A 25,656-nucleotide genomic window follows, 5' to 3' on the forward strand; every position below is an offset into this window, starting at 1 on the left:
ACAGCCCAGTCTGATTGTCAGCCCTCAGCCTTTATGTTTGTTTTAGTGATAATAACATGTGCCAAAGCCAGTAATACACGCCGAGTGCTTTTCCACACCTTTAGTTCACTTCATCCTCACAACTACCCTCCAAACATGCAGGATTGGAATAGCAGGAGAGGTATCGAGTCAACTTCTAGTAAAGCTGCATTTCGAGGAATGTTTCCAATATACCTCAGGTGTCTCCAGGGAGGCACTCCTGAATTTCTTATTTTATGACTTCTAGTAATATGCAATAAATTTTCTGTGCCCTGGGGCAGGATATTTTTTGAACTATTTCCTTGTTCTGACGACTCTTAGGTGCTGGCTTTCAACTTTCTCTGGCTCCACTTCTGGCAGCTAGGACTGACCCAGTGTGGCGGGCACTCGGGGGCTGGTAAACAAGGCACCTGGGTCACAGGGCGCTAATAGGCAGGTCAAGAGGTCACATGCCAGTAAATGTTGGGTGGAGGGCCTTACAGACACCAAAGCCAGAACAACAGAACCTTACCTCTGAGTCCTGAATAATGGGGGTGGGTTTGCTCTAGAATGCTCCACAGCGCACATTGCATTCCCAGAGTGCATTGGTTCCCTGGGAGGTTTTCTGGACCACTCACTTCCTCACTTCTGGGCTGTGTTCCCAGATGAAGGAAAAAAGTTTGGCTCAGTAATTGGTTAGGCCAGTATCTCTATTATGTGGTAGGGCTGTGATTCAAATCCGTTACACTCTGTCCAGTCATGGTGCAAATACTTTGTTATTCATCCTCCATTGCCCCTGGGTCTTGGTTCGAGATTCTTCCCTTGGGGGCTCTGTGGTGTCCAGCGTCCACTGCCAGCCAGGGTCTGTGTGGGGGTCTGACCAGAGAGGTCTTCTGGCATCCAGAACAAGTTTCCCCCATTTTAAAGGACCCTGTAGTAGGAATGGCTCTGATACCTCTCTCATGGCGGCAGCAAGGGGGAGGCCCCCAAAGTACAGGAAATTGGTGGGCCATAGGGGGCTTGCTTGGCTTCAGCAGGGCCCTCAGACTCATAGTGGAGGGAGCGCCATGTCTGCTAAAACTTGACCTCTTGGCTCTTTTTTTTTTTTTTTAAGATTTATTTATTTGTTTTAGAGAGAAAGAGCTTGGGGGGTGGGTGGGGCAGAGGGAGAGGGAGAGAGAATTCCAAGCAGACTCCACGCTGAATGCGGAGCCTGATGCGGGGCTGGATCTCACAACCCTGAGATCACGACCTGAGCCGAAACCGAGAGTCAGACGCTTATCTGACCGCACCACCCAGGCACCCACTGGGCCTCTTGGCTCTTAATGCCAGTCACCAGTTGACTTCAAAGGGCTTGACGAATCTCAGAAGAGAAGTGTGACACAGCGGAAAGGGCTGCGGGGCAGAGGGCATGGGCTTGGTCGGGAGGGTTTTGGTCGTGCTTGCCGCTCCAGAGTAACCTCGGAGGGTGAGGCCTGGCTCGGGTTGGGGAAATCACAGAAACTGCATGGGAACCTGGGAGAGGGGACGAGAACCCGGGAGTGCTGATCCTGAATCCTTCTAGCCACTGGTCCCTGCTCTCCTCTGAAGCAGGTGTGCTGGAGATGAGGTTGCATTTGCCTGGTGGTCTGGCCAGCAATGCCCTCTGGTTTGGGGGCGGGGAGAGGAGACGAGCTGGTTTTACCATTCTCTGAAATGGCTGTGACTCATGCTGGTGGGGAACTTACATTTCCACGTGTCCCCGACCACAGAAGATGCGGCCGTGTGACTCTGATCAGGAGTGGGGCAGCCTGGGAGACCGGCAGAAAGAGCTCCATAAGCATGTGAAAGGGCACCGTGAGACTCTGGTCTCCCCGGGTAGGAGGCTGGCTCCTGGGGGCTTCTGGGCCCAGAGTCCTTGGCTTTATTCCTTTATTGAACCAAATGAGCCTCTTGGATTTGAGAACAGAAAGCACTTTGAGGTCCTTTGATCAGCTGTTTTCAGGCAGGTAGAAGGTATCCTTAATTCTCACGTTTGGGTTTAATGACATGACATGAAATGCAGGGAGGTGAAATGACTTGTCCAAGGCCTCATGGAGACTGGGGCTCCGCAGCCACTCCTCACTGTCCTGCCCTTCCCGTGGCGCCAGGGCATTACACACACATCTTTCACCTGCCAGCCTGTTTATCTCTGGGGAGCTGCGGCCTCCCCTGATATTTGCACTTCTAGGACTCACTGAGCTGTACTCTGCACACTGTGAGTTCTCCAGAAACGGCTGAATGAAGGCTGTATTGGAGGCATCTTCTTAAGGGTGCCCCAGGTCCAGAAAAGGAGGTTGAGTCCGTGTGCACATGCGTTTTGTGTAGGACCTGATGAAACAGACTTTGTAGCTGCCACACTCCCATCCCAGTTCAGCGCGCACACCTGAGTTCTCCCGCTGCTTCGAGCAGCCCGGCAGGTGGCTTTTTGTCTACTCGGCCCAGCTGGGAGGCTGAGGCCCAGAGCAAGGTGGCTTCCTTCCCTTCGCCTGGCCACCAGTGTTCCCCTTCCAGAAGATGGTCCCATGTGCTGTGCGGCCACGGGATAAGGGAAGATGCTGGGCTCCAGGGAGCAGGGGAACAGGGGGAAGGGAGGGCTGCAGTCGTCCTGCACTCAGGATGCACAGACTGACAGCCAACCTCCACGTGTGACTCACTCCCTGTCCTGGGCCTCAGCTTCCCTATCTGTCGCATGAGGTGGCTGGACTGGGTGATTTTGAGTTCTTCCTTCCTTTCTTGGATTCTACTCTATCCCCCATCGGGGCAGCAGGATGGGGGGCTTTCCTCCTGGCCTGGTCACTGGCCTTGCCTGCAAAGGGAGCACAGGGGGTCTGCTGTACCCCACCCTCCTGCTGTCCTCCACACATCTTGAAGCGGGGGTGGATTCTACTCGAAACGTCTGGCAGACACCCTTTCCCTTCAAGGCCTGCAGAGCCGAGCCCCATCACTGCCTTCAGGGCACCAGGCCCCTTTCCCTCCCTCACAGACCATGCTACCACTGAGCCTGAGCTCAGTGGAGACGGGAGGCAAAGCAGGCAGCAGGGCAGGGCGGCAGCTCCCAGAGCCTGTCCCCTCGAGAAAAGTGCAAGGCCCCGCCTTCCCCCTTTACCTGGTGAGGGTGTTCGGTGTCAGGAGTCCCCCCATTTGGAGAAACAGACGGGGGTACAGTGAGGGGCCGTTAGGGCCAGACCCAGCACGCCGGGACCCAGGGAATGCCTGTGCTACACCCCCGCACTGCCCGGCCCTTTGGAAAGTTAGATGAAGGATGAATAACGGTAGCTCAGTTGTCTTTCTCTCTCAGATGGTAGCAGTGTCTTCAACATGCAGTTTTCAAAGCCTCCTCCACCCCTTTTTTTAAGGCCAGGAACCCTTTATTTGAATGACAGCTGGAAACCTATAGCCCAGGGCAGAGCAGGACCACTCTGGAGCAGGGGACACGTTCTCTCAGAACATAGGTTCTGCCGAGACACTTGTTCCTTGCTCTCTAGATTCAGACATTTTATTTGGGGAGAAAGGGTTATTTTTGAAGCAAGTTCTCTGAGCGCGTGAACGCAATCACATTGACCTCAGAGCTGAAAGGAGGTGGATGCTGACCCGGGCGCTGAGTGATGGACGTAAGACAACCAAGGGCAGGTCTCGTGTAGGGCGCTGGGCAGCAGGCTGAGGCAGCGCGTGGGAGGGCCGGTGCTGTGAGCGCTCGAAAGGCAGGAGCCCGGGCAGCCTTTGCGGGGTGTCTGTGGTCCCCAGGCTGGGCCCCTGCAGCTGGGGTGGCCGGACTGGGCTGTTCCTTGGTCGACCTGCCCGCAGCCCCAGCTCAGCTCTGCTGCAAAGCTGGGGTTTGCTCCCGAGTCAGGCTCAGGAGAGCCGTGGGAGGCAGGGGAGCGAGGTCCTCAGGGGACGTGGGGTCTGTCCTGTGGCCTGAGACATCCCTGCTTTGTTCGTGGTTACTTTCTTGCCTTCCACTCTCTCTGTAAGCTTTTCCAGACTCCGCAGGAGAGAGCTCTGGTTCCTCCCTCCCCGCCCAGGACAGTCTTGACTCCGGGAGCTGTTTCTGCGCCGTCGGCTGCAAACACAGAGGCCCCAGTGACTGCTTTATTTACCGGCTGCTTCCACGGGCAGGCCTCTCCTCCTGGGTTCCTAGGGAAAGCGTAGATGCGGGTTCTCCTTCAGTAGGCCTGGGTAGGGTCTGGGTGTCTCCCTGGTGTTCCTCAGGGGACCCTGGGCAGGTCCACGTTTGAGAAGCAAGGTTGGTGATTTCTCTGGAGGTGTTTGCATTTGGACTCTGCAAATGTATTCCTACAAGGGTACATTCCCACCATGAAATGTAAAAGGTGCAGATGCAGCGGAAGGGCTCTCTCTGCTGGCCACCCTCCTGACCCTAGCCCCTCCCGAGGGACTCCACCTTATCACTGTGGCATGTGACATTTCAGGCTCCTCTCATGCATTTTCATACACGTGGGAGCTGGGAAAATACGGGGTTACAAAGACAGAATGTTGCCGTGAACGTATCACCCAGCAGCTTGCTGTCTTGCCTTAGCAGTGTGCCTTAAGAACCTTCGGGAAAAGGTTTGGCACATTTTGATCTACTTCCTTCTCCGGGAGCTGGACTGGCTGCAGGATGGGAGCTTGGTGTCCAGGACCCGGATTCACTGTGGAGCCAGCCTGATGTGTGGGAACCGGGCACAGGGGACTGGCTGGCCGTCTCCCCAGCACGACCGTGTTACGGGCGCCTCCAGGGACCGCAGAAAGGGACATGCTGAGCCCTTGTCATCCTAGGGGCAGAATCTGGTCATCGCTGCGCGGTGTGGCTAGCCGTTAGATACTGGGAGCCTGGAATGTTCTGTTTGTTTCTCGATTTAACAAGAACTGTGCCTACCCTGATGGCTGAGGCGGGAAGGAGGAGCAGTGGTCATTCCCCATTTTTAACAGGGCGCTTAGAGATTGGTGCCTTTGGGGAGGTCACCTAGCCCTTGAAGGACATTGACTCACACTCTCCGTGTCATGTAGGATACGTGATTGGCTGCCAGAAGTGGGATGGAGAAACACAAAACGAACAATGAACCAGTAGCTCCAACAAGATAGTGGTGAGCCCTTGCTCTGCCCCGTCAGGCTCTCGTGTCACAGCCCCAGGCCCCTGCTGGCTTGTTGCTCTACCCGGCCCGGGGTGGGGCCTGTTGCCATGGTGCCGTGGTTCTGGATGGCTCGCTACCATCCCTAGTCTGTCAGGGAGGCAGGGAGGGGCGAGGAGCTCTTTCCTTTTAAGGACAGCACGTGTCTTTACTTCTTATTAACACATATTTAGTGCCTATCCTGTACTATCGGTATTGACCCACGGAAGCCTCATTACAACCTTTTGTTTACTCATGTTATAGATCAAGAGACCAAGGCACAGAGTGGCTGAATAAATGATCCCCTTTCACGTAGTGTAGAAGGCGGAGCCTCTCGCGCCCCGCGGAGGACAACCAGCCGCACAACTACACCTGCTTGCAGGGGAGGCCTGGAAACGTGGTCCTATTTAGGTGGCCACGTGCTCAGCAAAAAACACCCCAAATGTTCTAGAACTTGAAGGTGATCTGTGGTGTTGGGGACAGCCTGACAGCCTCCATCCTAGCTCACAGCCTGTTACCTGTGGGCCGAGCTCTCCGGCTTTCCCGACAACCTGCCCAGAAATCTTTCCACCCAGACACCTGTCTCTGTCCTCAGAAATCCCTAGTACAGGCGCACCTGGGAGATAACCACGTGCAGACCACTGGAGTAAAGCTGATATTGCCATAAAGTGGGTGGAAGGAATGTTTTGGTTTCCAGGGCACGGACGTTCCACGCACCCGCTGTTGCAGTCTGTGAGCTGTGCAACAGCACCGTGTCTAAAACAACGTGCATGCCTTCACTGAAAAAGACTTTATTGCTAAAACATGCAACCCGCCGTCTGAGCTCTCAGCGTGTCGGTCTTTCTGCGGGTGGCGGGTCTCGGCGGCGCTGCCGGCTGCTGACCCTTCGGGGTGCTGGGCGCTGGAGGCCCGCGGGGCCCTGCGGTTTGTCGCACCGATGGCTCTTCTGTCCCGAACGGTTGCTCGGAGGCCGGCGTTGCTGCCTGATGGCATTTTACCCACAAAACTGCCTTCGGAACTGGAGTCCGTCCCCTCGAGCCCTGCCGCTGCTTCATCCGCGCGGCTCCGTCGTGTTCTGATCCCTCCGTCGTGGCTCCCGCCGGCAGCTCAGGACGCCCCTGGCCCTGCTCGTCCCGAGGAAGCGCCTCCACGTGCCGTCCCGCCTGAGCCTGAGCCTGCAGCAGCTGCGTCCCCTCCTCGGGCTCCGCTCCTGCTTCTGGTCTCTTGCTGCTTCTACCCCAAGTGCAGGGACTTCCTCTGTGAACGTCCTGAACTTTCAATTTGTCTAAAAACAATTTTATACAACGAATCTGGGAAGCACAATAAAGCAAAGTGCAATAAAATGAGATGTGCCTATACAGAAAATAAAAATTATGATGAATATAGGCTTTCCCAGAGTCTGGAGCTTCTAGTGGTCTTGGTCCCCACTGCCCTAGCCCTCTGGGACCCCGTGAGAACAGCCAAGGAAGCCAAGCACAGTGGCAGGGCATGGCGTCTGTGTCGGGCAGGATGGTGAAAGGAGGCAGGAAAGAGCTGAACAGTCGGGGGCAAGGGAAAGAGAAGGATGGAGGGATGTGGTGGAGGGGAGGGGTAGAGATTACCAGGAGGATGGGGAACTTCAGAGTTCAAACTTCTGGAGTGGGGCAGTTTCTAGTGATAACCAGGTCCCAGCCGTGTCCTCTGGCCAAAGAGGAGCCAAAGTCAAAGCGCTGAGGGACCAGCGTTGGGAGAGGCTCATGGACATGGATGCAGAGATCACCAGGCACAACCAGAGCGTGGAGGAAGCATCCTGGAGGCCGCCACTGCTGCAGCCCCGAGGCTAGGAGGCAGGTTCACAAGAGCAGAGCTCCCTGTTTAGAGAGGAGGAGCCGTGAAAGACAGCGGGATGGCAGGAGGGGAAACCTCAGGTGGGGCTCATGTCCTGTGCAGATTGACAAGGAGCTTGACAGGCCGCTTAGAGCACTCCCAAGAGGTTCAGGGAGATGGGGGGCGGGGGGCTGGATCACAGAACCACCTCTGACTCCATGTGCTTGGAGGAATCCATGATGCATTCTTCAGTTTCGCCGGATGGACGAGAAGATGAGTGGTCCAGGAGCAGCGAACATCCCTGCTAGATGTGAAAGCAAATAATGTCTGCTGGTGCTGCTGGGAGAGAGCGGGGTGGGGGGTGCCGCCCATGGGGGGCTGGGGGGCTGCAGAGCTTTGGGAAGGGAGCGGATGGTGGGACAGGGATGAAACACACTGTGTCTGAGCCGGAATCACCCACCCCTCGACCTCTAGTCCTTTAAAATCTTGCCAGAGCTCCAGGCAACCTCGGACCTGCTTTGTGTGTTCACAGACCAGGTTTCATTTTCTAGAATTTTCTATAAGTGGAATCAGAGCATATGTACTCCACCCCTCCTTTCTTTGCTTGTTCAGTTTGGGTCTGGCTTCTTTGACTCGAGATAATTATTTGAGATCTATCCCTACGTTTCCATGTATTAATAGTTCCTTCGTTTTTATCCACGAGAATTATTCTGTCGTGAGCCTTTTCACCTGTTGGTAAACGTTTGAGTTGTTCTCAGCTTTTGGCTTTTGAAATAAAGTTGCTGTGGACACTTGTGCACCCGTGCCTGGCTGTGTGCCTTCATTCCGCTCAGGGAAATCCTTGGGAGTGTAGTATCTGGGTCCTAGGCAAGGGGTACGCCTCACCCTTTAAGGACCTGCTGAACTGTTCTCCAGGGTGGCCACACCGTTTCACGCCGGCCTCACAGTGAATGAATGTTCCAGCTGCCCCCCATCCTCGCCAACACTGGTCACGGGCAGTCTTTCTTATTTACATTCTAGCACAAGGTGATCTCTCATCGTGGTTTTAACGTTTATTTCCGTCATCACTACTGATGTTGAGGTTATTTTTGTGGGCTTATTGACATCATATGTTTTCTTTTCTTTAAGATTTTATTTATTTATTTGACAGATAGAGATCATAAGCAGGCAGAGAGGCAGGCAGAGGGGAGAGAGGAAGAAGCAGGCTCCCTGCTGAGCAGAGAGCCCGCGGGGCTCCATCCCAGGACCTGAGCCGAAGGCAAAGGGTTTAACCCACTGAGCCACCCAGGTGCCCCATAAGTGAGTTTTGAAGGCTCTTTCTGTCTGTGGGTGCCAGTCCTGTATCAGATACGCGGCTTGCAAATACTTCCTCTCTGTCACTTGCCTTTTCATTGTCTTAACCGTGTCTTTCAAAGAGCATGAGTTTTTAATTTAATTAAAATTAACTCAAAGAGCACAGGTTCTTAATTAAAGTCCGGTTTATCAAGTGAGCTTTTGGTGTCACATTTAAGAAATGTTTGCCTCCCTCAAGTCACGCCACCGGCTCTCCGTCTCAGAAAGGAAATGATTTTCTTTGATGGCTGGCAGTATGACGTGTCAGTAAAAACTTCATGAAATTTTCTATGTAAAAGCCCCAATATTTCTGGTTTTCAGTATAACAGTGTCGAAGTTGCCCGCTCTTCCCCCAGCACAACGCAGCAGGAGTGGCGCCTTTGAACATTGTGTGTAACGAACGGGTCAGAGAGCCTCGCATCCTGTCCTCTGTGCCCGCTGCTGCTGTGACCCGTTCTGCCAGAATTCACTTCATCGCGGTGACAACAGCACAGCCCTGTGCTGCCTACAGCCCATATTTCTTGCTTTCCTGAGAAATTTAACATTTTGGCTATTTTCATTTATGGTTTCTTTCTTAGTGACCACAGGTCGCGAGAACAGTGTCGAACTGTCCCTTCCCGGTGCCAAGGCCCAGCAGTTCTGCCTGTCCCACACACTGTCCCTCTACAGTCTTCTCTCTGGGTCTCCCTTCCTGGCCATCTCCCGGGGGGCCAAGCCCAACGAGATGCTTCTCTCCCCTGCCAACCCCAGGGCACACACCCTTGGTGGCTTCAGCCCCTCGGGCCTGTTTGCAGGCGCAGCTGCTCAAACAAGTCTCACCCAGAGCTGCCTGCCTCTGCTGAGGCGTCCTGGAAGCCACCGTTCTCCGTGTCCTGGGGCCGCAAGCAAGGTGTCCCAGGGTCCCGCCCCTCCTCAATGGGTCTTCTCCTTGAGCAGGAATCTGGAACTGGTCCACCTGATTCCCGCCCAGTATTGAGCAGTTTAAGTGGCCGAGCGTAGGGTGGGCAGGGACAAAGGGGGGGTTCTCTGCGCCTCGGGGTGTGGTGTCAGGACAGGGTTCTTGTCCCAGAGCTGCTCCTGCATCCACGCAGAGCAGTGCAGGGAGCGAGGAGAGGACATAGGGTCTGCTCAGATGGGGAAGCCCGTGACTGCCCCGCACAGCGAAGACGGGGCTGGGGGCGGGCAGAGGTAAGTGAGCCAGAGAAGGAGGAAGAGGAAATGGAAGGAGAAGGAAGGACGAGCCTGGCACGGAGAAGCTGGTTAGTAGGCGTTTGCATGTGGACGAACGCGTGAGTGATGGCAGGGAGAGCCGGGCTGTCACAGGGCAGGCTGCCTGCCTCCAGGAACTTGTCTGTAGCAGCCCAGGAACGAGGCAACTGCACAGTTCAAGAGGTGCAGTGAAGGCTCAAAGGCAGGCCTGGGGGTATAGCTCAGGGGCAGAGCATTTGACTGCAGATCAAGAGGTCCCTGGTTCAAATCCGGGTGCCCCCTTGCTAAAGTCCCTTTTGGCTATGAAGTGGTAAACAAGAAGGAGGCAAGTCGTTCTGAAGCCTCTGTGCCTGGATTCTCTTCTGTCCTCATCTCTAGGATTGGACAGCAGGGAGGGCGGTTGTGAGGGTTCCTTGAGGTCACAGCTAGTCATGCCGGGTCACAGACTTTCCCCAGCAGCAATGTCTGGGAGCACCCTCATTGCATTAGCAGGAACCCAGATTTCTGAAATGTTTCCTGGCGTGATGAGCACACCTTCCCTTTTGATCTTAGTCTCGCTGATCTCGAGACACACTTTTTTTTTTTAAGATTTTATTTATTTATTTGACAGCGAGAGATCACAAGTAGGCAGAGAGGCTGGCAGAGAGAAAGGAAGGGAAGCAGGTTCCCCACTCAGCAGAGAGCCCGATGCGGGGCTCAATCCCAGGGCCCTGGGATCATGACCTGAGCCGAAGGCAGTCATCCAACCAACTGAGCCACCCAGGCATCCCAAGACGCACTTTTTAAAAACATTTTGTTGTTGTTGTTGTTTTTATTCCTTCCATGGTCTTAGTCCTCCTTGCCCTTCCCAGCTCCTTCAATTTAGCAGGGTCGTCCTTGTCCATCTCCTCCAGAAGCGCCCCCCGACTTCCTAGCTGCCGAGCCTCTTACTCCCTGTTCTCACAGCTCTCTGCTTGGACTTGCGGCACTCTGTGGAAATACTTCGGTTCGTGGGCTTGTCTCCTGCTTGGACTAAGACTCTTTGAGGAAAAGGGATAATGCTTTAGTAGTCTGTGTCTTCAACATGGATGACAGAGCCTGGCACCAGTCCAGCTCCAAGAGTGTTTGCTGAGTGAATGAATGAATGAAACACCCTCCCGAGGCTTGGAGAATGGAGGAGGCTGTCCCTGCACTGAGCGTGAGGTTCCCTTAGGACCCAGAAAGCAACCACTTTTTTTCCGATAACTATGTGCCAGCCTAGGGAGAAAGACTACTATAGACTCGAATGATCTTTCCGGGTGTAAAGGTTGATGTCATTGCTCAGCCTGAGGAAGAGAGCAGGAGAGAGGACTAGTTAAGGCTGAGAGGGGAAGAGAGGAAAGTGGACAACAGTGGAGGAGACTTGCCACCTCCTGGGACATGCAGGAAAAAACCAGCCAAATATGGACACAGAGGTCCTGAGCGCAATGCGTGGGTGAAAAGGTGATAATGAGAAGCCAGCAACAGGTGGGGGTATAGCTCAGGGGTAGAGCATTTGACTGCAGATCAAGAGGTCCCTGGTTCAAATCCAGGTGCCCCCTTTCTTACTTTCTAAATGATTGAAGCAGGTGCTGGCATTTCTGCCTCTTGCCCGCCACGTATAACCAACAAATTAATGCTCTTTGTCTTGGGATAAAAATTTAGGCTCTGCACAAGGACCAGCTCCAAGAATCTTTCCTTGAGCATCAACCAGGCAATAGCTACTGGGGTCACGTTTCAGTGAAGGGGCTGATGAAGTTGGCTCAGTCCACTCCTACCTACCTGGAGACTCTTGCCTTTCATGGTGTGTGGGGAGACTTCCTTTCTCTCCGTGTCTCGTTTTCTCAACCTTATTATAATCTCTAGAGGGAAAGTTATCTCTTGAGAAAGAGAGAGAGAAAGCCACTTTTGAAGTGTGGGTATGTACCTTCCTACTTCCCAGGAGTGACTGTAAGAGAGAGCATATCTGGGGCGCCTGGGTGGCTCAGTGGGGTAAGCCTCTGCCTTCGGCTCGGGTCATGATCTCAGGGTCCTGGGATAGAGCCCCGCATCGGGCTCTCTGCTTGGCAGGGAGCCTGCTTCCCCGCCCCCCTCTGCCTCTCTGACTACTTGTGATCTCTCTCTGTCAAATAAATAAATAAAATCTTAGAAAGAAAGAAAGAAAGAAAAAGTGGTAAGAGAGAAAAGAAGGAGAAGGGAAAATCAAGTGGTCTAAGTCTGCCCTCTGACAGATTCCCAGGGAGAGGACAGGGGCTCTGCTTTTGATATGCTTTCTAACTCTTTTTTTTTTTTAAAGGTTTTATTTTATTTATTTGACAGAGAGAGATCACAAGTAGTCAGAGAGGCAGACAGAGAGAGAGGGGGAAGCAGGCTCCCTGCCGAGCAGAGAGCCCAATGCGGGGCTTGATTCCAGGACCCTGAGATCATGATCTGAGCCAAAGGCAGCGGCTTAATCCACTGAGCCACCCGGGTGCCCCCACTCTTTCTTTTTTAACCTGCATCCATATTTCCTTGGTGAGAATGCCAAGGAGTAGGCCCTAATTTATATAATAATTATTAAAAATGTAGTCAAAAGATTTAAAACACATATAATGGTATCAAGAATCCCTCAGAGGAATTTCCATGTTCCTTAACGAAGAGATAATTTGAACCAATCTTTCCTATGACAACAAATAAAAAAGCTGGGAACATATTACAAACAACTCAACAAAAGCCTCAAAGAGCTAACTAGTTAAATATGAAGTACAAGATGGAGATTCGAACAAATGGGAAACAGAAGGATAAAGCTCCTCAGTAGAGGCTGCTTTCGCCCTGGCCCTGGTTTTCCGTCCAAGAGAGGTTAAGTGAATTTCTGGAAGTCTCTCAGGACCAGGGGGATAGAAGTCAGAGTTCTGGGCCCACCGAGAGTAGGGACACGGGTAAACCATCTCTGGCTTTGGGCTGGGACCCTTAGGAGGAAAGGCAAACTGAACCAAAACAGTCCTTGCAAGAATTTGTCGCTGGTCTTTGTGACATCGGGATGGCCCAGAAACTCAAGCCTTGAAATTATATTAAGGTATCCTGACTGTTAGAGCCCCTCAGATCTCTGGAAAAAACAAAAGAAACTATCATCTCCTCTGGCTCCAAATTAGTCCTACAAATACATTTTCGAATACAGTGTTCAGTACGTAGTCAAGAATAGCTACATACACAAGGAGGCAAAAATCATCAATGAAAATCAATAGAAACAACAGACCACAGAACTAAACACAGGGAAGGGACTTTTTAAAAATATTAGAACAGCCAGAAACACACTGTAAAAAAAAGTGCTTGCTCCTTTCAAGAAGATAAGAGACAAGCTTGAAAATTTCAGTAGGAAGCTGGAAAGCATAAGAAGTAACTAAGAAGATATGAGAACAACATTAAAAAAATGTGTATCTAAAAATCAATAACTAAAATTAAAAATTCAATGTCAGTGAATGTCAGTTACAGTCAGTGAATGGTTTCAGCCAAAGAGAAAATTGGTGAATTAGACCACTGGGATGAAACACATCCATTATAAAGCATGCAAGGAAAAATATGGCAAACACAGAATAGAGGGTAACAAATTTAGAGGCTACAATGAGGAGGTCTAATGTACATTTAAATGGACTGCTGGAAGAGAAAATGAGAGAATGAAGTAGAGACAATATTTGAGGACTCAAAGGCTAAGACTATTTTGCAACTTAGGAAAGACATCAATGCTGACATTCAAGAACCCCAGTAATCTCAAACATAGGAAACAAAATTAAATCCATACCCAGAGTTACTGTAATAAAATTACAGGAAATCACAGACAAGAAACTCAAAAGCATGGTAAAAAGAAAACACATTATTTTCAATGAGTTCCAATGAGATTGACAACTGAGTTCTCTAGAGTGACAATGAAAACCAGAAGGCAGTGGAATTACATCTACTGAAATACTGTTAACATAAAATTCCATACTCAGGTAAAAAATCCTTCAGGAGTGAAGGTAAAATAAAGACAATTTTGGACTAATAAAAACTGAAATAACTCATCCATCATATGCAGGCACGGAAAGAAATTCTAAAAGGTATATTCTAAGCAGCAGGGAAATGATTTGTATGGAAGGACAGATGTAGTAAGGAAGACAGAGGCAAAGAAATAGTAAATATATGCATAAATCTCAGTGAGCATTGACTGTAAAAGAGTAACAATAATGAGGTTAACACAACTTATGGGATAATGTCGAAGATAAAAAGTGCATATAAGTTGGGAGGAAAGTAAGTTCAGTTAAAAGTATTCTAAGATGCTGGGGCGCCTGGGTGGCTCAGTCAGTTAAGCGGCTGCCTTCAGCTCAAGTCATGATCACAAGGTCCTGAGATCCAGCCCCACGTCAGGCTCCTTGCCCAGTGGGGAATCTGTGTCTCCCTCTGCCTGCCCCACTCCCTCCGCTTGTGCTTGCTCTCCAACCACCCCCACCACTGTGTCAAACAAAATCTTAAAAAAAAAAAGAAATTGTAAACAACAACAAAAAATTTTTTTTAAAGTTTTCTAAGATGCTTGTATTACCTGTGCAGAGGGTAAAGCCATTGGTTAGCCACAGACTCTGAGAAGTAACTATGTACATGGAATTTCTAGCATAATCACTTAAAAAAATAAGAAATAGTATTTATATTTTTCAAACCAGTAGGGGAAAATAATAGCGTTAGAAAAATCTCAAACAAAAAAAAATGAAGAAAGAGAGAAAAACATAAAATATAAGTACTATAAGCAGCACAAGCACTGTAAATTGAAAGCATAAAATGAGGTACATTTGAACGCAAATACATCAGCAGTTACGTCAGAAGTACATAAAGCAAGAGCCCGAGGTTGAAAGACAGAGAGTATCATACTGGGGTTAAAACGACCCGCCAACTGTATTCTATTTACAAAAGACATCATCTAAAATTTGGGATACAGAAAGATTGAAAAGTAAAAGGATGAAAAAATATCTGACTGACAGAACATTAACAAAAACAAAGCAGGTATATTTTATTATCAGACAAAATAGTCTTTTTTTTTTTAAAGTTTTTATTTATTTACTTATTTTTTTGCCAGGGAGAGACACAGCAGGAAAGGGAACACCAGCAGAGGGAGTGAGAGAGGGAGAAGCAGGCTTCCCATCGAGCAGAGAGCCCAATGTGGGAATCGATTCCGGGACCCTGGGATCATGCCCTGAGCTGAAGGCAGACACTTAACGACTGAGCCGAAGGCAGACACTTAACGACTGAGCCGAAGGCAGACACTTAACGACTGAGCCACCCAGGTACCCCCAGACAAAATATTCTTTAAATAATAAAATATTACTAGAGATAAAAGATAAATTATTAATAACCAAAGGCTGAATTTAACAGGAAGATGTAAGAATTCCCGATTTTTATGCTTCTAGTAATAAAGCTTCAAAATATGTAAGGCAAAAACTTTACAGAATAACCAAGAGAGGGCGCCTGGGTGGCTCAGTGGGTTAAGCCTCTGCCTTCGACTCAGATCATGATCTCAGGGTCCTGGGATCTCCCTCTGCTCAGGAGGTAGCCTGCTTCCTCCTCTCTCTCTGCCTGCTTGTGATCTCTGTCTGTCAAGTAAATAAATAAATAAATAAAATCTTAAATAAAATCTTAAAAAAAAAAAAAGAAAAGAATAGCCAAGAGAAATAAACATGTCTAGAATTAGAGTGGAAAAATTCTATATACCTTTCTCATTAACAGAAAAGTGTCATGAATAATTTACAATTTTTAGTTTCTTTCCCCCCTTGCTTTATTGAGGTGTAATTGACAAATAGAATTGTAATATAAACTGTACAATGTAATGATATGATTTACATATAGATTGTGAAATGATTACCAAAATCAAGTCAATTAACATACCCACACTTACCAGGCAGGGGAGATACCATGTTCATGACGGTGGTTTTTCCAGGGTGAGGCTCATTCATTGCACTCTGAATGTGCTGGCCCCGTAATTTCCTCAAATGTGGGAGAAACTCAGCTGCATAATTTATGGTAGTGGGGGACTGAAAAAATAAGTTATTGAACACATCCCTCACCCCATATAATTACCTGTGTGCATGCGTGTGTGTGTGTGTGTGTGAATGTTTAAGATCTCTCTTAGCAACTTCCAAATTTATAATACAGTATTATTAACTGTAATGTAATGCCCATTCTGTACATGAGCTCTCTAGAACTTACTTACCTTATAACTGAGTTTCTACCCTTTGATCAACACCCCCCCCCCCATTTCTTTTACCCCTCGGGCCTGGGCAATCACCAATCTACTTTCTGTTTCTGGGTTTGACTTTTTAAAAAATTCCACATATAAGTGATACTATACAGTATTTACATTTTTGGAGGGGGTCTGGCTTATTTTGCTTAATACAATGCCCTCCGGTTTCATCCATGTATTTACTGATGGCAGGATTTCCTTCTTTCTAATGGCTGAATAATATTCCACTGTGCGTGTGTGTGTGTGTGCGTATGTGTAGGTGTGTGTTTATGTGTAACATTTTCTTTATTCATTCATCCGTTGATGGACACTGAATCAGCATTTAGAGATATACTTGTGGCTTTGAGCACTATGCTGGAAAAGAATAGAAATAAACTAAGAATCTATCTCAAGAAGTTAGAAAAACTGGATAAAAGAACATATAAGAAAGGAAAGAGCAGAAATTAATGAAATAGAAAACAAACACAAGGGTGCCTGGGTGGCTCAGTTGGTTGGGTGACTGCCTTTGGCTCAGGTCATGATCTCGAAGCCCCGGGATTGAGTCCCACATCAGGCTTCCAGCTCCATGGGGAGGCTGCTTCTCCCTCTGACCTTCTCAGCTCTCATTCTCTCTCTCATACTCTCTCTCAAATGAATCAATAAAACCTTAAAAAAATAATTAGAAAGCAGGGGCGCCTGGGTGGCTCAGTGGGTTAAGCCGCTGCCTTCGGCTCAGGTCATGATCCCAGGTCCTGGGTTCGAGCCCCACATTGGGCTTTCTGCTCAGCAGGGAGCCTGCTTCCTCCTCTCTCTCTGCCTGCCTCTCTGCCTACTTGTGATTTCTCTCTGTCAAATAAATAAATAAAATCTTTAAAAAAAAATAATTAGAAAGCAGACAAATAATGACTTTAAAAAAAAGCACAAAATAGACAGGATTAACAACGCCAAAAGTTGGTTTTTGAAAAGAAAAGATAGATTAACCTCTGGTGCAACTGCTAAGAAAAATAAACAGAAACAAATAAACCTATATCAGAAATTAAAAAGAAAAACTGCAGATTCTTTAGACTTTAATGAATACTTAACATTATGAAAATATACAAAAATATATAAAAATTTTTAAAATCTAACATGAAAAAAGAACTTACTATGTGGCAGGCATGATTTTATGTACTTTAAACATATTAATTTATTCCATTTTCATAACATCTCCACAAATGAGGCACTAACACTGTGCTCATTTCTATCATCACGCCCATTTTATATATGGCAAAACTGAGGCTAAGGGAGTTCATAAATTTCACCAAGTCCACTCAGAACCTAGAATTTGAAACCATGTATTATGTCTTAGGAGTCCAAAGACTTTGCTACTATGCTATGCTGAAATTGAGCAAGAACTTAAAAAAATACAACTTAAAGCTGACACAAGTAAAAAATAGAAAAGCTGAATCGTCCTCTAAGTTTTAAGTAGTTGCTTTAGTCAAACTGTCATTTGAAACTTTTTCACAAAAGAATTCAGACAAGATGGTTTTACTGGTGAGTTTTGTCTAATACTTAAATAAGCAATAACTATTTTTACATAAAAATCTAAGAATAGAAAAGATATATACATTCTATAACTCCTTTTGTGAGACTAGCACAATCTTTTTTTTTTTTAAATTTTATTTATTTATTTGACAGAGAGAGATCACAAGTAGGCAGAGAGAGGAGGGGAGGCAGGCTCCCAGCTGAGTAGAAGCCAGATGCGGGGCTCGATCCAAGGACCCTGGGATCATGACCTGAGTTGAAGGCAGGGGCTTAACCCACTGAGCCACCCAGGTGCCCCTCATATGATTATCTTAACAGATGCAAAAGGGGGTTTTGATAAAATCTCACATCAATCCATGACAATTTTTTTTTGCAAACTAGAAATTGGAGAAAAATTCTTTAATTTGATAAAGACTGCTTAGAAAAAGTATAGTTCATGATATGTACTTAACGGTAAAATGTTGAGAGCTTTCATTTGAAATCAGAATGAGTCAAGATATCTTCTGTCAATACCCTTATTCAACATTACACTGGAGGTTCTAGTCAGTACAACAAGGTAAGGAAAAAGTCTGTAAGGACTGGAACATCGGGAATAAAACTTGCAAAGTACTTAGCTGATAAGAGCATATACATTGGAAATCAAAACGAATCAACAAAGAAATTATTAGAGTTAATGAGTGTTTAGCAAGACTGTCAGCATATACCCTGCATTCTTTTATCCCCTTTTGCCTGGCAAAATCACAACTTTTGAAATGATACACTAGAAATTTCTGCTTTCAAATCTTAAAATTCTAATGTTAATCAATATCTTTATCTTCCTTGCAAATTACATAAGGATTTTAACTCTTATCACTCTGTTCCTTAGATGTTATTGTTAACCAGTATTTTTATTTTAGTTATATCTTTTTAAAAAAACTTTATAAATTAGACATTAATATTGTGTTACATGGTAAATGATTGTTTAGATTTATTTACATATCTTATAATTTCTTTGTTCAACATTCCTTTTTGTGTCTCAAACCTCCCATTCTGGGATCACTTTTCTTTTTCTAAAGTATATATTTAGGGGCGCCTATATATATATATATATATATATATTCTCTAAAGTATATATTTAGGGTTAAGCCTCTGCCTTCGGCCCTGCATTGGACTCTCTGCTCAGCAGAGAGCTTGCTCCCCCTGCCCCCACTTGCCTTTCTGCCTACTTGTGATCTCTGTCAAATAAATAAAATTTTTAAAAATAAATAAATAAATAAATAAATAAAGTATATATTTAAAATTTGCTTTAGTGAGAGTCTGTTGGCAGTAAACTCTTTCAGCTTTTGTCTGTTCTTGAAGAATAGTTCGGCTGGGAATAGAATTCAGAGCCGACTGTGGTTTCCTCGCAACATATGGAATGTGTTATAGCACCACTTTCTGGCTTCCTTTGCAACGGTTGATAAGTCATACAGCAGTTGCAATACTGTCCTTTTTTTTTTTTTTTTAAGAATTTATTTAGTTATTTGAGAGAGCGAGCACAAGAAGGGGAGGGTCAGAGTGAGAAGCAGACTCCCCGCTGAGCAGAGAGCCTGACGCAGGACTTGATCCCAGGACTCCAGGATCAGGAACCGAGCCGAAGGCAGTCAGTCACCAAGCACCTGAGCCACCCGGGTGCCTGAAATACGGTCCTTTTGTAGATGATCTCGGATTTCCTTCTGGCTACTTCAAGGACAGAGTCCTCCCCCTCAGCCAGGGGACCAAGTACACACTGGCGTGTGCAGGACCAGGTGAGGGGAGGTCAGTGAGGGGACAAACGCGTCACCGGAGCAGAGCTGCCTGCTTGGGTGTGATCTCTGCTTCTTCACCCTTTGCAGGAAAGCTCAGAAACCAGATTCAGCAAGAGGAGAGGAAACTGCAACTTCTTTAGTACCACTATTTGCTAAAATGCTAGGGGGCACCCAGATTTGAACTGGGGACCTCTTGATCTGCAGTCAAATGCTCTGCCCCTGAGCTATACCCCCTGCTCTACCGGAAGATCCAATTAATATCCTTTCCCTGCGCAGCCACACCCAGAACTCCCGCCGCCGTAGATGCAGCTCGGTCGGCTGAGTTGCAGGACCTGCTTTACTGCCAACTCCTGTCCCTGCTTAGAAGCAGCAGCAGCAGGTTGCTTTCTCCCCCAGCTCTGCAGCTTCTCCATCTGCAGATCCTGGGCGAGCAGCAACTTGGGAAGCCTTCCCCGACGGCTGGAAGGATCTACCGTAACATCTGTATTGCAGTTCCTGTGCTGCGCACCTGGAAACAGAGACTCAGAATGCCCAGTGGTTGGCTAAGTCTGCACCACTTATAAAGTAGAAGACACACGGGCTGGCGATGGGTCAGAGCTCCCCGCACGACGCTACTCCCTCGGATGCAGGCAGAGCCCTGTCTCATTGCCTCAGATCTCCACGTGGTCAGCCCTTAACACTGCTGGCTGAGATGAGCCACCTGAGGAAATGACTGTCCCTAGGCTCCGAGTCCCCCTTTCTGTGCTCGGCCCTGCCGGCCCTGCCGTGCTGGGACTCTGTAAACCACCCTCATCCTTTGCCAGGTGGCTTCCTGGTTGGTCCCCGGTAGGGTTCTCGGAGGGAGGCGGGAAGGTCGGAGCCGGCCGGAGCCCTTGTTGTGCCTGCTGTGGCTCCTGCCAGCGTCACCTAGCAGCGGCAGTCCATCCCAGGAGCAACGGAGACTGCCGCCTGCAGTCTGGTGCTCACAGGACCCGCCTTGCCACAACTCTTCGGGGACACCGGTGCCTCTTTAGGGATCTGAGGCCGGGATCCACAGAGAAACTCCCCAAGCCTGTGAGATTTCCCAAGTTCTCCTCCTCTGTTTGTTTCCTGGGCCCCAAAGCGGGAGACATTCCTTCTAGACACTACCTCTGTGACACTCAGTCTCTCCTTGTCGTCCTTCAGTTCTCTAGTGCCGGTTGTTAGGGGTTGGATCTCCAAAAAGATCTGCTGAAATCTTTCCCTCGGTACCACAGGATGCGACCTTACTTGGATGGGGTCATGGGAGAGACAATTAGCTTTGATGAGGTCACAGTGGAGAGGGGTGGGGCACAGTAGGACTGGGTCCTTGTATGAAGAGGAGAGACACAGAGGGTGACAACAACCACGGGCAGATGGAATGGCCACCGGACATGAGAAGCTGGAAAGATGCAGGGAGGACCTTCTGCCCACACCTTGATTTCCCATCCTGGGCCCCCGAGCAGTGGGCCGATAAATTTCTGTTGTTTTAAGCAGCCAGTTTTGTTACAGCAGCTTTAGGAAACTGATACACTCATTAACAATTACTTATATTAAATTCTCCGTCAAAATGACAGAGGTAACTTTTGCCTCCAGACTAGACCCTGGATGATACTGAAATTGGGACCACGGCGGCTCTGGGGAAGCAGACCCTCGACGAGGACATTCAGGATGGATTTGGTCTTGACCTTAGTCTTCAGTGTGGTGCTGAGTCTCTGGAATGACCTTAGGGGTGCTGGGCCACAGACTCAACCCAGCCTTATCCTGTGTGAGGAACTAGGGGACGGTGTCTATACCTCTCAATTTTGTCATTTCAGGTGAAGGAGGAAAAAATCAGGCTCTCAAAGGGGGCACCTGGATTTGAACCAGGGACCTCTTGATCTGCAGTCAAATGCTCTACCACTGAGCTATACCCCCTCCCAACAGAAGTGGTATGGTATTAATAAACTCAGACTTCCACACACAAGCTGCTCATTCAGGCTCCGTACAGAACTGCTGGGTCTGGGCAACTCTACACACACCCTCTCGTGCCATAACTATCCTCCTTTTCCAAAAAGACACCATCCCTTCTTGGCTTCAGCGTGGAAGATCCCTGAACTTCCCATCTGAGACCACGAAGTCTGTACCTGGCTTGCTTTCCAAAGGCAGAAAGTGAACCCCAGGGGTAAGGCGCCGCTCACTGAACAATGTCTACAAGGTTCATTGCCAGCTTTTCAATGTTATCCTGTGCACATTTACATTTTGATAGAAGAGAATTGATTTGGGGGCTGCGTCAGCCTGGTGTCAGGATGGTGCCTTGAGTGTTGGGGATAGATGTGGAGCGTGTGCTGGTTTCGGGTGGAAACAGACTGGCCCCGGGTGATGGGGGGTGGTGGGGGGTGAGGGTGTTTCTTCAGCACGAAGGGTCTGCAGCTTGGCTCTGGCCGTTGTTCTAGAAGGCCAGTCTGGAGACGCCTTTCCCCCTCCTCTTCCCTGGTGACACAGATATTTGCAATAAACGTCTGAGGCTCCATCTGGCTTCTGTTGCTGGACCCGAGGGCCCTGACTGCCGCAGCGGGCTACATCCTGACGTGCCTTATGCTCCATGCTGCTGACAAACGCATCTCTGAGCGGGCGTGAAGTCGAGCAAAGCTTTTCCAACTTTCTGCAGTGAAGGACCAGCTTTATCTTTATTTTCTTAAAACCTCTCATGGCTCCATAGCAGCACATCAGACCTGAGGACTTTGAGACCCCCACCCCCCAGCCCCCGAGCGGGCCGGCGTCAGATTGTTGTAGAATTTCTAAGTGTTGCCAGAAAGCTCCTGGATGACACTTCGAATGGCACCAGGCTCCTGCTCGCTTCGGCGAAGCGGGTACTGAAGGGCCCCGGGCTCGAGGACATGCTGACCATGAACTCCTCTGGAGCAGAGGGATGACTTTACCACTCTGTTAAGATAGTCATGCAAGCCCTCTGTAGAACCCCCTTTTCCAACCAGCAGGCGAATCACACCCTGCCAGGGTTCTACCCATAAAGACCTGCCGTATGGGTGCCTGCTCTGTTTCGGGGCTCGTGGAATATTTCACTCTGTTGATAAATGGGCATGTTTCTACTCCTGTTTGGTTACCAGGAAGCTCAGAGATGGGATTTATATTCAGGAATAGTAGCTTCTCCTAACCTGGGCTCTTGGGCATAATTCTTCACCTCCTCTCCTACATGTTCAGTCCTCGCCTTTTCTCCCCCCTGCAATTATAAAAATTGTCGTAAAAGACACATGACATAAAATGCACTGCCTTCACCGTGGTTAGCGCACCGTTCAGCGGCATTAAGTACACTCACATGGTCGTGCAAGCCATCCCCACCGTCCGCCTCCTGACCTTTTCATCTTCCCGAACTGAAACCCTGTCCTCGTTCATCAGTAACTGCCCGTGCCCCAGCCCCCAGCCCCTGATGTCCCCCCTTCTGCTTTCTGTCACCATGATTTTGACAACCTCGTATAAGTCAGTCCTGTGTATACTTGTTTGATCGGTTTGACTTTTATGTATCTTATTGCAAGCTGCCTCAGATTCCTTTTTTTTTTGAAGCAAGCTTGGTATAAACAAATAAAATCAGGATGGTAATAATTAGGCACAAGGGAAACACTGAGAAAGCCGAGGGCAGATTTTCTCTGTCCCTTCAGGAAATGAGTGTGGCTGAGGAGATAAACATGACACACTTGAGTTTTTACTACTTGTTGGAAAGATAGATGCTGGGAGGCCTAGGGGTGGCAAGGAGCTGGGCTTCCACTGGAGTGAAAGGCCCACCACCTAGAAAGAGCCGGATTTGAACCGGGGACCTACTAGTCTGCAGTCAAATGCTCTACTCCTGGGCTACACCTCCACCTCCCTCTGGCCTTTTACTAAGATACGTCCATAATTCCAGTCTTTCCCAGCTGTGCTCCCACGGTGGGTCTCCCCGGGAGCTGCCGGAGCGCCTTCTCTGGGCACCCGCCTCCCCACCTGTCAGAAGCTGCTCTCCATCTCCCGTCTGCGCACCTGTGTCCGCGTGAACACCCCCTCTTCCCAGGTGATGACGACGCCGGTAGTGATTATCGGGTACCAAAGGGATCCTACCCATCCCGCCACATCTAAGATGCTTTATTTCTTTTTCTGCATATGCCACTGTTTTGCTTTCCTTTCCCAGGGACTAAGACCTGGGACTAATCGGAGGCTCTCAGGGCTGGGCGTACCCCAGGGGAGGCACTGGGGTGGCTGGGGAGAAAGCTGCAGCCCCAGATTTTGCAGGGAGGAGAGTGAGCGAAGACGAGCCCAGGTGTCCGCTGGCAGGAGGACCTGGCGGCTGGGCACAGGGTACTCGATCTCAAAGAGCCCCTGCTTGGCGGTGATCCATTTCCAATATTGAGCCTACGTTGCGTGTCTGTCTGCCTCTTTCTTGGTTCTGCTGTCCCGTACTACCGGACAGAATTTTCTGCTCTTGTACTGAGAGGACTCTGAAGTGAGGCCTTCCCCTGTAGAGGAGATTGGTTCCTTGCTCGAGGGTCTCCCAGCAGCTGCTCCCTGTGCTAGAACCTTCCAACAAACTCTCGGGTCCAGCTGTGGGACGATGGAGGCTAGTCAAGGCTAGTCATACTTCCATACTCTGGACACATGCAAATGAGGTGCTGTACGCGGCAGTCTGCCTTTCTTAAAAAAAAAAAAAAAAAAAAAGAAAAGGGTTGAGAGTGTTGCAAAGTGGATGATTTTTTCCCAGGACTATGAGCAGCACTTTATTGAACAGAAGTGCACGTGTGGCCCATTTCTCATGATTTCCCAGGATCGAGTCCTCCCCAGCGGCTGCTCCCCGCTCATGTCCCTCCCCTGCGCCCCCCCACCCCCCACTTTCCCCCACCCCCTGCCAGGTCTGCACACTGACCCTGCCCCTCAGCATGGTGCAGCAATTGGCTTTGGAGCAGCGTCTGCTAGTCCCGAATCAGTACAACCTCGGTGTGGTCGCCCGGGTATGAAGCTGGGCTCCCAGACCCCCCAGCAGACCCCCAAATTCACAGGCGCCACCTGATCGGACCCGGCTCTCAACACCTCCCTAGTTGGCCTCACAGTACAGAGCCATAGGAAGCCAGGATGCCCTCCAGGTTCCCCGGGAAACCAAGTTAGCTGTCAGAAGGTTGCTCAGTGAGGCTGCCATCAGAGCAAATGGAATGGAATGTTCCTGAAGGTTTTCTCCTCAGGCCACAGAACATTTTAGTGAATTATTCCTGTTCCAAAGTGCTGTCCCTTCTCTAGAGGCCGGAATACTCACACCCACCAAAGTGGGCATCTCAGTGTGTCCTCGGCCACCCCTACTAGGTGGCTGGGTCCCGTCACCCCATCTCTTGTACGCACATACCCCTTCACCGTCTCGTGTCTCCACTCTCTGACCTGCTAAGTGTGTATTAATCTTGGTCCCCAGAGGGAGGGCTAGAGGATATATCACCTCATTTCTCTACAAAACAGCTTGATTCCTCCTTTGTGTCCCAACCTGCTGAAGGACAGAAATCAAATGACTCGACTCTGGGGTCCTGCACAACTTCCCCTATGCTGTGCCTAAGTTCTGAAGGGGATTTCAGAGTACCCCCACCTTTGGGGCAGGTGGGCGTCTGGTCTGCCACCTGGTCTTGACCCCATTGTGAGCACCGGGACTTTCTGATCCCACGCTGGTCTCGTCTCCATCTTCTGCTTGGCCCCCTGGTACTGGCCACCTTGCCCACGTGGCCCTTCCATGCTAGGACGGAGTTGGCTGCAGGTGCCTGTCTGTTGACTCTGAGCCCCCAGCGCCCGGATGGCGGGAATGGGAAAGCTGAGCACTGACAGTTTGCATCTCCAGGCTTATCCCTTCCCTCTGGTATGAAGGACGCAAGCTCTCCCTGCCTGGCTGGGGCGCGGGGCATGGGGGGGGTGGGTGGAGTAGGAGCCAGAGGGGCAGGAGATGTAGGATACCATCTCTATTGTGACTGGCCGCACCTGAGCTGTAGGAAGATCCAGCCGCTGTCTCCCCTCAGCTGAGCCCGGGACCCTCCGTCCTTACGACACAGCTCCTGCGACTAACCTAACCCTTCCCGCGACTCAGCGTTGAATGCTTTCTGTGAATTGTCGCCTTGTGTCTTCACATCCACCCTGAGCTGGGCACAATTATTATCCCCAAGTTGCAGATGAAGAAACTAAGGCTTAGAGAGATTCAGGAGTCCAACCAGTCTAACTCTGGGACTAAAGCTTGGGGACCACATTGCAAGATGTTTTTCTAACGCACGAATGAATTGGGTCTCTGTCTGCACGGCGGGACTAGATGAAGCCTCGGCCAGTTCCTTACTGGGTGATTTCTTTTCTGAAATATTAGGGAGATAACGGCGTATCACCTGTTACTGTAGGCTGCTTAGGCCGTGATGCAGTTAATGAGGTCATAACTGTCACTTCTGCTGATGGCCAGTCCCATCCATTGCATGCTGATTCTGGTTTCACATTCACAGGGAATTATCTCCACGTTTTAGGGGTATCACCAGCTCACGTATAAACCAAAGTGGGTAGGTCCTAGGAGCTGGAGGGAAGCACTCCTTACTCCTCCACCCCGCCCCTCCAATCTCTGGGCAAGGTGAGTCATTTCACCAATGCCTGAGGCAGGAACCCGGTTGGCTGGAGGAGCACCGAGCGGCCAGCACTCATCACCTCGTCCATC

At 49.4% G+C, this 25,656-nt stretch overlaps 1 long non-coding RNA gene, 4 other non-coding genes and 1 pseudogene across 5 annotated transcripts; 3 read left to right on the plus strand and 3 right to left on the minus strand.

Moving 5' to 3' along the window:
- Positions 1–9,680: 9,680 nt before the first annotated feature.
- On the plus strand, positions 9,681–9,752 carry TRNAC-GCA (transfer RNA cysteine (anticodon GCA)). The gene has a single exon. It is a non-coding gene; the product is annotated as a tRNA-Cys (tRNA).
- A 531-nt stretch (positions 9,753–10,283) lies between these two features.
- Positions 10,284–15,495, minus strand: LOC125081018 (uncharacterized). Its single transcript, XR_007121558.1, has 3 exons — positions 15,364–15,495; positions 11,250–11,347; positions 10,284–10,489 (listed from the first exon to the last, which is right to left on the minus strand). It is a non-coding gene; the product is annotated as an uncharacterized LOC125081018 (long non-coding RNA).
- Positions 10,958–11,029, plus strand: TRNAC-GCA (transfer RNA cysteine (anticodon GCA)). The gene has a single exon. It is a non-coding gene; the product is annotated as a tRNA-Cys (tRNA).
- On the plus strand, positions 15,356–15,531 carry LOC125081563 (uncharacterized; annotated as a pseudogene).
- A 3,608-nt stretch (positions 15,532–19,139) lies between these two features.
- On the minus strand, positions 19,140–19,211 carry TRNAC-GCA (transfer RNA cysteine (anticodon GCA)). Its single transcript has one exon. It is a non-coding gene; the product is annotated as a tRNA-Cys (tRNA).
- Positions 19,212–20,819: 1,608 nt separating this feature from the next.
- On the minus strand, positions 20,820–20,891 carry TRNAC-GCA (transfer RNA cysteine (anticodon GCA)). The gene has a single exon. It is a non-coding gene; the product is annotated as a tRNA-Cys (tRNA).
- Positions 20,892–25,656: the final 4,765 nt, after the last annotated feature.

Source organism: Lutra lutra, chromosome 11 (genome assembly GCF_902655055.1).
Source record: "Lutra lutra chromosome 11, mLutLut1.2, whole genome shotgun sequence".
NCBI lineage: Eukaryota > Metazoa > Chordata > Mammalia > Carnivora > Mustelidae > Lutra > Lutra lutra.